Here is a 9,970-nt window from a genome sequence, read left to right as displayed (position 1 = left end):
TTTTTGGAGTGGGTAGGCAGATTAAAATGGCGGCGCCTGGCTTGGATGCACCTGTCATTCTTCTCAACTCGCGAAGGTTTCGCGAAAGCGTCACCTAGTCGTCTACCTGTCTCACCAATATAATTTATTGCATAACGGGCAGGTTGAAATAAATGACATTTGCGGAGTGCCTGTGAAACGATCCTGATCTTAACAGATCGCTTAGTCCCGATATTTGCTAGTGTTAACAATGAAAGACAAGTTTTGCATCGTGAGCGCGCGCATTGAAAGTGCCGGTTGCTCGTTAGTTTGACGCGCCTTCTAACTAAAAAGTTGCCTACGTTTTGTCGCGTTTGAATGAAATAAGTGGAGGTTGCGAAAAGATTCTACCAGTCTCGGGATCATTTTGGAGTAATTTAAAATTACTAAGAATGATGCTTTTGACTGCGTGATTATGAGGATGGAAGTGAGGGTGAATGGATTCTGTCATTCTTATCTTTTTTGCGACGTTTGTATGATGACTGTCGATCAAATTGTTGGGCGCGATGATGGCCCGCTTTGACCACAGAGACAGATAGCCACGTTTCTCGAAGAACTGGCACATCTCCTCTGATTTGCTGGAAAAATCGGAGTCATCACTACATAGACGTCGAAGTCTAAGCACTTGAGAATAAGGCATGGAGTTCCTGCCATGTGATGGCTGTGAAGCTGAATACACCCAATAACTGTGTGAATCAGTAGGTTTGTAGTGCACACTAGTAAATAGCACGTTGCCTCTAATAGAAAACGTTGATATCTTAAAAGCCAAGTAAGGTGCCGGGGGAAATTTCTTCCATGTAGATTTAAGATCCGGAGGAAAAGAGATCTTGACGGAGGTTTATAAATTGAATCGAGTTTTCTTCAAATCTCGGCTGCAAGGATGGAAATAAGCGCCGATGCAGTCGTCGATGTACCGGCGCCGTAGAGTTCAGGTTTTGGGGGCCGTTGCTACTGACTAAAAATGTGGTATGTTTAATGATCACACATATCCACCAAAAAGATTGGCAGAGCTAGGTCCCATTCTTAGTGCCCTAGCGCTACACGAATTAATTTTGTTTGTAATAGTTGCCGGCGAACTGAAAAACAATTAAGCGTTATAAACGTAGTTTCGGCAAGGCGGAGGAGCGTTTTCCGGAGCTAGGATTCTTTGACGAGGGCGTTGGATCGAAAAAGTGTTTAAGTGCTGGAAGTCCGCTTTGTGTTTCGCATATTAGGAAGGACTTGTGTCGATAGTACGTCATTTAATGTGCGCATGGTGAAAATCAGTTTGTCTGGCCGGAGAAATTGAAATCACGGAAATTTGTAGTGCGGTGTGCACTATCCTTTATGTATTATGGCCAAGATTTTGACGATAGGCGTGCATCCGTTCTAAGGTAGCTAGAAATTCGATTGTCGGTGGGGCAATCTACAGGGCAGAAACGATAGGGCGGACCTTGTTGTTGGGGTTTTTGAAGTTTTAGTCAAGAAGTAAATGCACGAAGTTCTAGGGGTGTTTGATGATGAGATTAGGCAGGGCAGTTCCGGTAATTCTTGATTAACTATAAAGATTTTTGAATGGTGAGGTGGCTTTCGTGACAAGGTTTGATTGTTGGAAGTGAGTATCTTTAGGGGATTTTGGCATAAAACGAGGTATCCGAAAGTTGCCGCAAAGACGTGCGTTTTGGGTAAAAGTCGGACCGCCAAACCACCACCGCGCCGGCTTTGTGTCGGCCGATTTGAGCAACTATGTCGTTGCGTTTACTAAAGATTTTTAAATGCGCGCGCCCACTCTTTCCGAGGAAAGGTTCGAAGGATTTAGTGTTGCGATTGAATTTATGTTTGTGAATGTCGTTGACGGGGGCATTTTTTGGTGACGAAATCTAAAGAGGCAAATTGTCCCTCTGGGGGAGTCCGTTGGATTTGCTAACTAGAAGTGTTTCAAAAATATCTTTATTAATAAGTGTCCGAATCATGCTCTTTGTCGTGAAAAAAGGCTTTTTATAATCTGAACGCGGCGAAGGAATTTTTCGACATCTTGCTTCATAGAAAATTCGTTGGTGCGTTTGGTACTAGGGACAGAAATTTAGTGCCTTAACATGAGAACACTTTCGCTGATTCAGTTAGCGGAAGATTTTTTCTGGAATTGTTTTACGGGGTGTATTATGGCTATGCACATGTAGTGTCGTCGTAAATTTGCGTGTAACCTATTAATTGTTTGACGTTTTAGATTCTTGGTTTGGTGGTAATGGTCAAACAGTCCCGAATTAGTTTGTCTGATTTGTAGGCTCGAATCGCTTGTAGCTAAAATTGCTGGACAGAATTTTGGAAAGTTCGGAGCGACACTGAAGAATTTGTTTTGTCAAGGTCGATTCGTTTTTGGCACATAGCTCTAATTGTGATTGCCCTCATAATATGACGTGAAACACGAATTTTGTTGCGCCACATCGTGATTTGGTGAAGATACTGAGTGAGTGAAGAGAGATGTAGCCTATGAAAGTTTCCTAGCGAAAAACCCCCCTTTTTTTTTTTTTTGACAAGGAATGACTTAGAATTGAGGCAGATCGGCCTGCTATGAAGTTTATGTGACTACAAACCTAGTTTGTGGGTCGCAAAATGAGAAGTTCCTAACCGGAAAGCTAAGTTTACCTATGTGTCGCTAGGTGTGGGCAAAAGAACCAAGAGTAACTTACGATTTCCTGGCGTAGCTCCTTGGTGCGTTTCTTCGCGCTGGCGATGGCAGCTCGGCGTTTGGTCTCCCTGGTAGAAAGCTGTGGATTTAAAAATTCTAGAACAACAAACTACCCCTTCATTTATGTGGGTTGAGTTTTTTGGTTCTCTAATGCTGCACCGAGAGGTTTTTCTGGGGTACTCCGGTTTTTGCCTTCTACGAAAAACCAACATTTGACTGGATTTGCGTTCAATTGTTAATTTCAGGTTACAGATGTCCCTAATGAATGCTCCAGCGCTAGACACTAGACTAAAGGTCCTTTCCCTTACGTTTCTATTAATGTCCTTGGGTACTGGTTTAAAGTCGTGACAAATTAATGATCAGCCGTTTTTATAATGGACTCGTTGAATTTAAAGAAAAATGTTGAAGATTGTTAGGAATGCCGAGTTTCAAGTGCCTCGCGAATATAGTTTGCACTTCCAAACATGGTCGTTTTGTTTCGTTTCTTCGGAGTAGCCTTTTTAGTGCTGTTCCGCCCGGAATGTAAATACGCCGAAAATTCGATGTTTTTCTGACACGTTCATTACGTGTTATGTATGGGGCGCATAGTGTAGTGGATATCGCTCGCGAACAGCATCCCATCGTTTTCTTGTTTCGAATTCCAGCATCGTGCGCTCCAAATTCTACTCAACTCTATTTGAGGGCGGTAAAACGGATGCCAGACTGGGGTATTTCTCCCTGTGAGCACGGGTTGTTGGGTGAAACGGGATAGGAGTGTCTTCCAATCGCCCTGCCGTAATTAGAAAGGCAACCCGAAAGGCAACCCGTAAGGCAACCGCGAACGCTCTTTTGTTTTTTTTTAAAATTATAAAGAAAGAGTGGGCTTTCGGGTTGCCTTCCACTACGGTCGGCCTCTTCCTTGTCTTGTCCTTATTCCGTTTGTTAGGATTAATTAAACGGAAAGCATTCAGATCACTGAACGGTTACAAATGGCCTATTATTGACACTGGTGTTGTTATTTTTATTTGCCGTTTTATTTCTTTAGCTATTGCCTTGTGAAAAGGCTGCTTACCGTTGATGCTGACAAAAGAATTACAGTTGATGAAGCTCTTCAACATCCATGGATTTCTGTAAGTACTAATTTTATCCCTTAGGCGACAGAATAGACTCGCGGTGAAATGTTCGTATGACACCTTGAAACACTTACAGTCCGGTTTTTTCTTCTTTACCACACCTTGAAGTATCTTCGTCTCAAAACTGACTTTTCCCGACAAATTGACCAAAAAGAGTCCCCAAGGGGACGCGAACTTCAAACCGGTGACATTTCACTAAAACCTTAAAAGCTAAATGGCGACTTTTCCCGGAACTCTTACTATTCATTTATGAGCAAGAGGCTGGTCCTAGATGCCTTCCTCTTTTTGTTTTGAATAGACTCTCTGTCAATTACATGGTTGATTACGGCGTTTAATCGTGAAATGTGACGCCCACCCATAGTTGTAGATGATGGGCCCTAATTTAGTCATTTTTTGTAATAAAGAAAGCGTGAGGTGCTTGGAATTAAAAACGCTGATGTTAATCGTGTTCTCTCTAGAATGATGAGGTGGTCATTGAGAAAGCCAACCGACTGATGGCTGAGGGAAATTTTTCGATGCCTCCACCGGCTGAGCCTGTAAGTCTTATCTAAGAGCGCTTTCCATTTGACAGAACTGACCGGCCAGACCGGGAATTTGGAAGGCCTAACTCTACAACGCATTCAAATTAACACACTTTCGACGATGATATATACTCCTCCAGAAGAATGCGAGGGATTATCGTGCAAATTGTTCCTTCAAATTGTTGCATAATTTTCTTTGCAAACTGATGGGTCTGACCGGCCAGTTCTGATTCAAAGGAAAGCGCCATAAGTTAGTTGTTCTTACTCAGATTTGATGTTCTGAAATGCTGCTTGGTGAAAGGTCACTCACGGCTTATGAGTTAAGTCTCCGGTTGGTCATTTACCCTTCCCTCCCTCCTTCTTAAAACTTCGAAATATTGTGGCCCATAGCTTTTCTCCGCCGACTGGTTGTCTTAGTTGTTTGAGGCAGTGAACTTTTGTGCGGGAGACAGTCGTCACTGGGGGTCGGTTCATTGACTATTTTCACTATCCCATAATGCAATACGTTTTGGGGAGTATTTACTTAAAAACAATACAAGTTATTTACTCCTGGGACTGAATCATGCTTTAGTGAACTGAATATCCATTGTTTTAATGCAGGTAACCCCCTCCTGTCCCCCCCCCCCAAATGAACTGTATTGTGGGATTGGTGAAAAGCCCCTTAAAATAACTAAGCAGAAATTGCTTCCTTTTGTTATTACGTCTGCGAATACAATTACAGACTTACAATTATTAAGATTGCAATTACAATTAATTCAATTACTGACTTACGAGTCTTGTTCCAGTGTTTTCCACTGTTCGAAAATAGTGATAACATCTATGGTTTTCAGGTTTTAGAAATCTCAAACTAGTAGTTTCAGCAAGGCAAAGTCCCCCTAAAAAACTTTTTTTTTAGCAGTCCTAACAGCCACAAGAGGAGGGCTAACAAGTGCACTAAACGTAAGACTTTCTCTTCCTTGCCCACTCGATTCAGGCAAAGCCGGAGCTCGTAAGAAGCCTGCGATCAGTCCTACAACGGCTGGGGTTCTATGCTGTGTGCGACGTCATGAAAGGAATATACTGCACACCCTTGACTTTCACTGGCTAGATTATTGGACAAATGACGGCTAATTTTTCCAAGAGTTAAGCTGCATTAAAGGGCAATTTCGCTAAGGAAACGCCAATGTTCTCTAAACGTACTAATCGAAATTTATCTTAAGAAAAGAAAAAGTTCTATGTTAGGCGCACTTTAACCTTTGTTTTCTTTGTTTCTTTCGCTTCCAGGGTCCCAAAAAGAGGCACCCCTCCGATGACGACGATTCTGCAGGACCCAGAACGAAAGAGAATTTCGACAGACGAAGCTTGTGCTGACAGCGGCTATGTTGATGACAACACCACCGAAGTGTTGTCGTGACGAAAACATGCAATGTAGTCACACAATGTGTCGTTAAATCTCTGTGGGATTTATACATGGTTGATATATTGAGAAGTGTACCTTGGAGTAATATTCTCACGAAGTTGTGTGTTGGGCATAACAGCGCACAAAAAAGAAACTCATCAAAATTTCTCAGTATAAATGCACAAATCTCATAACTGTAAGAAATAGATGTTAGAAAAATTGGGTGTTTTTGCCCACTTTAGTTTATGGAAGTTGTTTGAGCAAGCTGCTTCTTCATGTACAAAACTCTTATCTGAATTCATAGAATTCATCTTGAGAAATCAGTGAAATAGCTCAAACAATAAATATTATTGAATTGTCTAACATTTATCTTATCAGACGAGGTGGTCGATCGCTACAATTAAAGAAAAGAGCTATAAGCTTCTTTGTGCGAAATAGTGATCTCTTTATCCCTACAATTTGTTTCCAAGAAGTTGATAATCTGCATTACTCCCATCACCACCCTGTTCGGGTCGTTCTCTGACTTCTTTCATTCGTTAACCGTGCATGGAATATCATCCTTGGAAGTTTTACTTAGATGTTTACGATTTAAAAACCGTCATCATTCAGTCGTTAGAGACCCAACCTGGGCAGTCAGAAGCGTCTGGAGAAAAAAGCGAAAGCTCATTGATCGCTTTTGCCTCCCGTCCTAACAGTTCTCGAGGATAACTTGGGATGTTTAGAGTGGTACTATGATCAAAAAATCAAATCTTTTTTCCCTTTGGATTTCAAAACTATCTTAAGTAAACACTAAATGACCCAAGTTTTTAAAAAAGACACTCTTTTATTTTAACTGGAATTTTGCCATTAATAATTTAATGGTCCGCCATTACTAACTTAAAAATCTTGAGAGAGCTGGATCGAGCAGAAAATGACGTCAAACACTCACTAGTTTAAGGGCCCACGGACGGATTTTTCGCGCGTTGCTAAGGAAGTGAAATGTTACTTCCGGTGCCTGACGTCATCATATCGCGAGCTGATCAGAAAACCCACTGACAAGCAAAAATCACCGCATGAACTGTTGTTTGCATCGAAGGTTTTCCCTCGCCCTTCCTCACGCTCGATCTCAGATCAACTGCGCATGCGTAAACGAACTGAATTCCGGTTTGAGAAAAAGATGAATTTCCGGCGGTCCTTTAAATGGAATTAATTTTTTTATAGGGCACTTTTCAGCCCCAAATACAGAATATAGCTACCCACTGATTTTTTTCAAAATCAAAAGGGTTACGGGTATTTCAGTATCGTTAATCTTTAAATAGAACAACCATGCTTGGCTGGATGCAAAAACGAATACAAATTATCAAACTACTGATTAAATACCCAAATTGTGTAGAACGTAGACAAATTTAGAGTTTTCATTTATTAGTCACGTGACCATGGGCGTGGAATGATGACGTCATATTAAGCTCATTGGTTTACAAAAGTTGGAAACTGACCGAAACAATGCCAAATTCTCTCAAATTACTTAAACATTACATCCTTAGCAACGCACCCCAAAAAACACGTACGTAGGCCCTTAAGAATGGCACGTGTTTGTACACGACCGAATTAATATGCAGCACTTGCGTTTCCGGCTTTCTAGCCTGTTCCAGGCTCCCAGATAGTCGGGAAAACGAAAAGAACTGCGTGAGAAAAGCTAGCCCCCATTTTTTTTTCGCACGCATTTTTTTTTCTCTTTCCCTACCATCTGGCAGCCTGGAACAGGCTACCGGCTTTCAGGTTTAGCATACATAATAAACTTGAGTGAATGACCTCACTTTTTCCTAGATCCAACCCTCAGTCGGTCAGTTTTGAAGGTGAGTAATGGCGGACCGTGAAATCCAAAACTTCCACTCCAAGTAAACAGCCTTTGGATAAAAAGAAAAAGCTGAAAATTTTGCCAGGCAGGTGTTAAGCAAACAGACCTTAAAAATCTCAGGGAAAAAAGGAAGTTATTTTTTTTTACCATTTAAGTGCGGCTAAGTTTTGGTATGGGTACGGAGTTCTTGGTACAACCAGTAACCCATAAGGGTTGAAACGTGTAACGGCCTCTTGTGTGCTGGGAAACAAGCTTCCGAATATTCAATATTTGGAACAACAAGAGCGAGGGGTTTCCAAATGGTACTTAGCACTGAAATATTCAACCAATCAGTTCGCACTGAATAATCGGAAGCTGTGAACGCTCGTTGCACGTTTCAACCTCTTATGGGTTTCTGGTACAACTGAAGAGGACAACCTGCGAGTATGCGTTTGTAGGGCCGGTACTCTCTTGGGATCGATAAAAGATATGTCCCCAATCATGGCGTACCTGCTGCAGTTCAGAGACGCTCTAAAAGAGGGTCGCAATGAGCAATAGAACTACTTGCCTTGTACGTTAAGTTTTCACAATCCAGACCACGTGATGTTCTCAAGGAATTTTCTTCTTGTTTTTTCATAATTTATGCGTACATTTGAAAGAAAATGTTCCCTAGAGTAACTGCATGTCGTCTGAAACGGGAAAACAAAACGTACAAGCTATAAAGGTCTAAAGGAGACTGGTTGTGTCTAAATAAGAACGCGAACCCGTCTCAGTCAGGTGGGACACTTTATGACAAGTACATAACAAACAAACAAAGCAAACTCGTCGACGAAAACCGGTCGTTTTCATCATTTCTCGTGTTGAGTACTAATCAGCACTATTTAAGGCAAAGAACGTGTTCGAGGGTGTCAAGGGTGGAAATGTATTTAAACATGATGTAGCCTCTTTACATCATCGGTCTAAAGCAAGCCAAATTCATGTAGGTCAACTGTGGCGGATCCATTCTAGTCACAACCATAGGAACTGGGCCATTAAACTTGGGTGAGGGTGGAGGAACAGGGGGTAAATTTCCCCTCTCCCTACTTTTTGAGCCAATTTCTCCGTCCTCCCTAAAAGTTTACCTCACAACGCCTTCAAATTTACATACCTGAATAAGAAATAGACGTTAGGGCGACAAATGAACGAATTAAACTTATTTAAGAATGAATGTTACGGTACCAATGGGCTGAGAAATTTGTTCGTTTTGCGAACGTTTTAATAACTTGGTTTCATCACTGAGAAGTCTTTAACAGGCTTGTTACTCACGACTCTGTTACGATGCTCTGATATGAGTCAAGTTCCACTGATATGAGTCAAGTTCCAGATCAGAGACTTGAAACATTGAGGGCACCGAACAAGACATAACTGAGGTCGACCGGTTGGGTTCGAGCCCCAGACCGGACCAACCTTCAACTGGGTCATTTTTTTGTTTGTGTAGTAATCCGACGGGAAATGATTGAAAAAAAAAAAAAGAAAGAATTTTGCACAATTGTGATTCGCAAAGTTAAGATGACTCGGGAGAAGAATCAAAAGAATGTATTCACCAAAGTGTTAAGCCTAGCTAATACTTTTTTTCTGTGAAGCACATTAACCCACCAATATGAACAAATGTATTCAAAGTTAAAAATAAACTGCACGCTTTACAGCTCAACTATATCGTTCAAATTTGGAGAAGACAACCTTTTCGACTCCTTTTGCCTCGTATTTTAACCTTGCGATTCAATACACAAAATTCTCATTTGTCATCGGATTTCCATACAAACACTATAATTTCTGACGGTAAAAATACTCCCAACTTTTCCTTTTCTCACTCCTCCCAACTTTTTTTTGGGCCATTTACCCCTCCTCTGTTCATCCCCCCTCTTGGGTGATAATTTACTACTATGTGAATAAAGATCTTTTATTTACTGGTGTTAACATCTGCCTTATGTTTTATTATATCAGTATTGATGTCTAATAGTGCATCTGATTCAAACTTAAAATAACTTCCGTCATGTGACAGTTTCATGTGATATGGCCGCTGTTTCTTTGTTTAGGGGCACCAACATGGCGGCCGTGACGTCATGTGAAAACTATGAATATGTCATTTCCGAGCTCATGTCTGTCTCCTCTTCAAATCGAGTCTAAGAGGGAAGTTTTTGTGATAGTAATTGGTTCTACTTTACATATGAATGAGAAAAACTTTGCACTTAGACTTGTTTTGAAGAGGAGGCAGACATTAACTCACATGGTCAGAGACTGTGTTCCATAACCGTGTTGGTACTTTAAGTAGGGTTATGATGATACACTTCAAATACATATCAATAACCGGAAGGAAAGAAAAGTTGAAAAGAGATTGCGCTTAACTAAAACCACCATATTTACACATATTCCGTCCTCTGATAAATTATTCAGCGGTTTCATAAAGAACGGTTCGAC

General features: G+C 41.2%; 1 long non-coding RNA gene across 1 annotated transcript; it reads left to right on the top strand.

The window, feature by feature from the left end:
- The first annotated feature begins 3,708 nt into the window (after positions 1-3,708).
- LOC138044724 (uncharacterized) lies at positions 3,709-6,121 on the top strand. Its single transcript, XR_011131498.1, has 3 exons — positions 3,709-3,795; positions 4,257-4,334; positions 5,583-6,121. It is a non-coding gene; the product is annotated as an uncharacterized lncRNA (long non-coding RNA).
- The last annotated feature ends 3,849 nt before the right edge of the window (positions 6,122-9,970 follow it).

Source organism: Montipora capricornis, chromosome 4 (assembly GCF_036669925.1).
Source record: "Montipora capricornis isolate CH-2021 chromosome 4, ASM3666992v2, whole genome shotgun sequence".
Classification (NCBI taxonomy): Eukaryota; Metazoa; Cnidaria; class Anthozoa; order Scleractinia; family Acroporidae; genus Montipora; species Montipora capricornis.
Note: the sequence above shows the minus strand (reverse complement) of the source record. Positions and strands in the feature narration are given on the sequence as shown.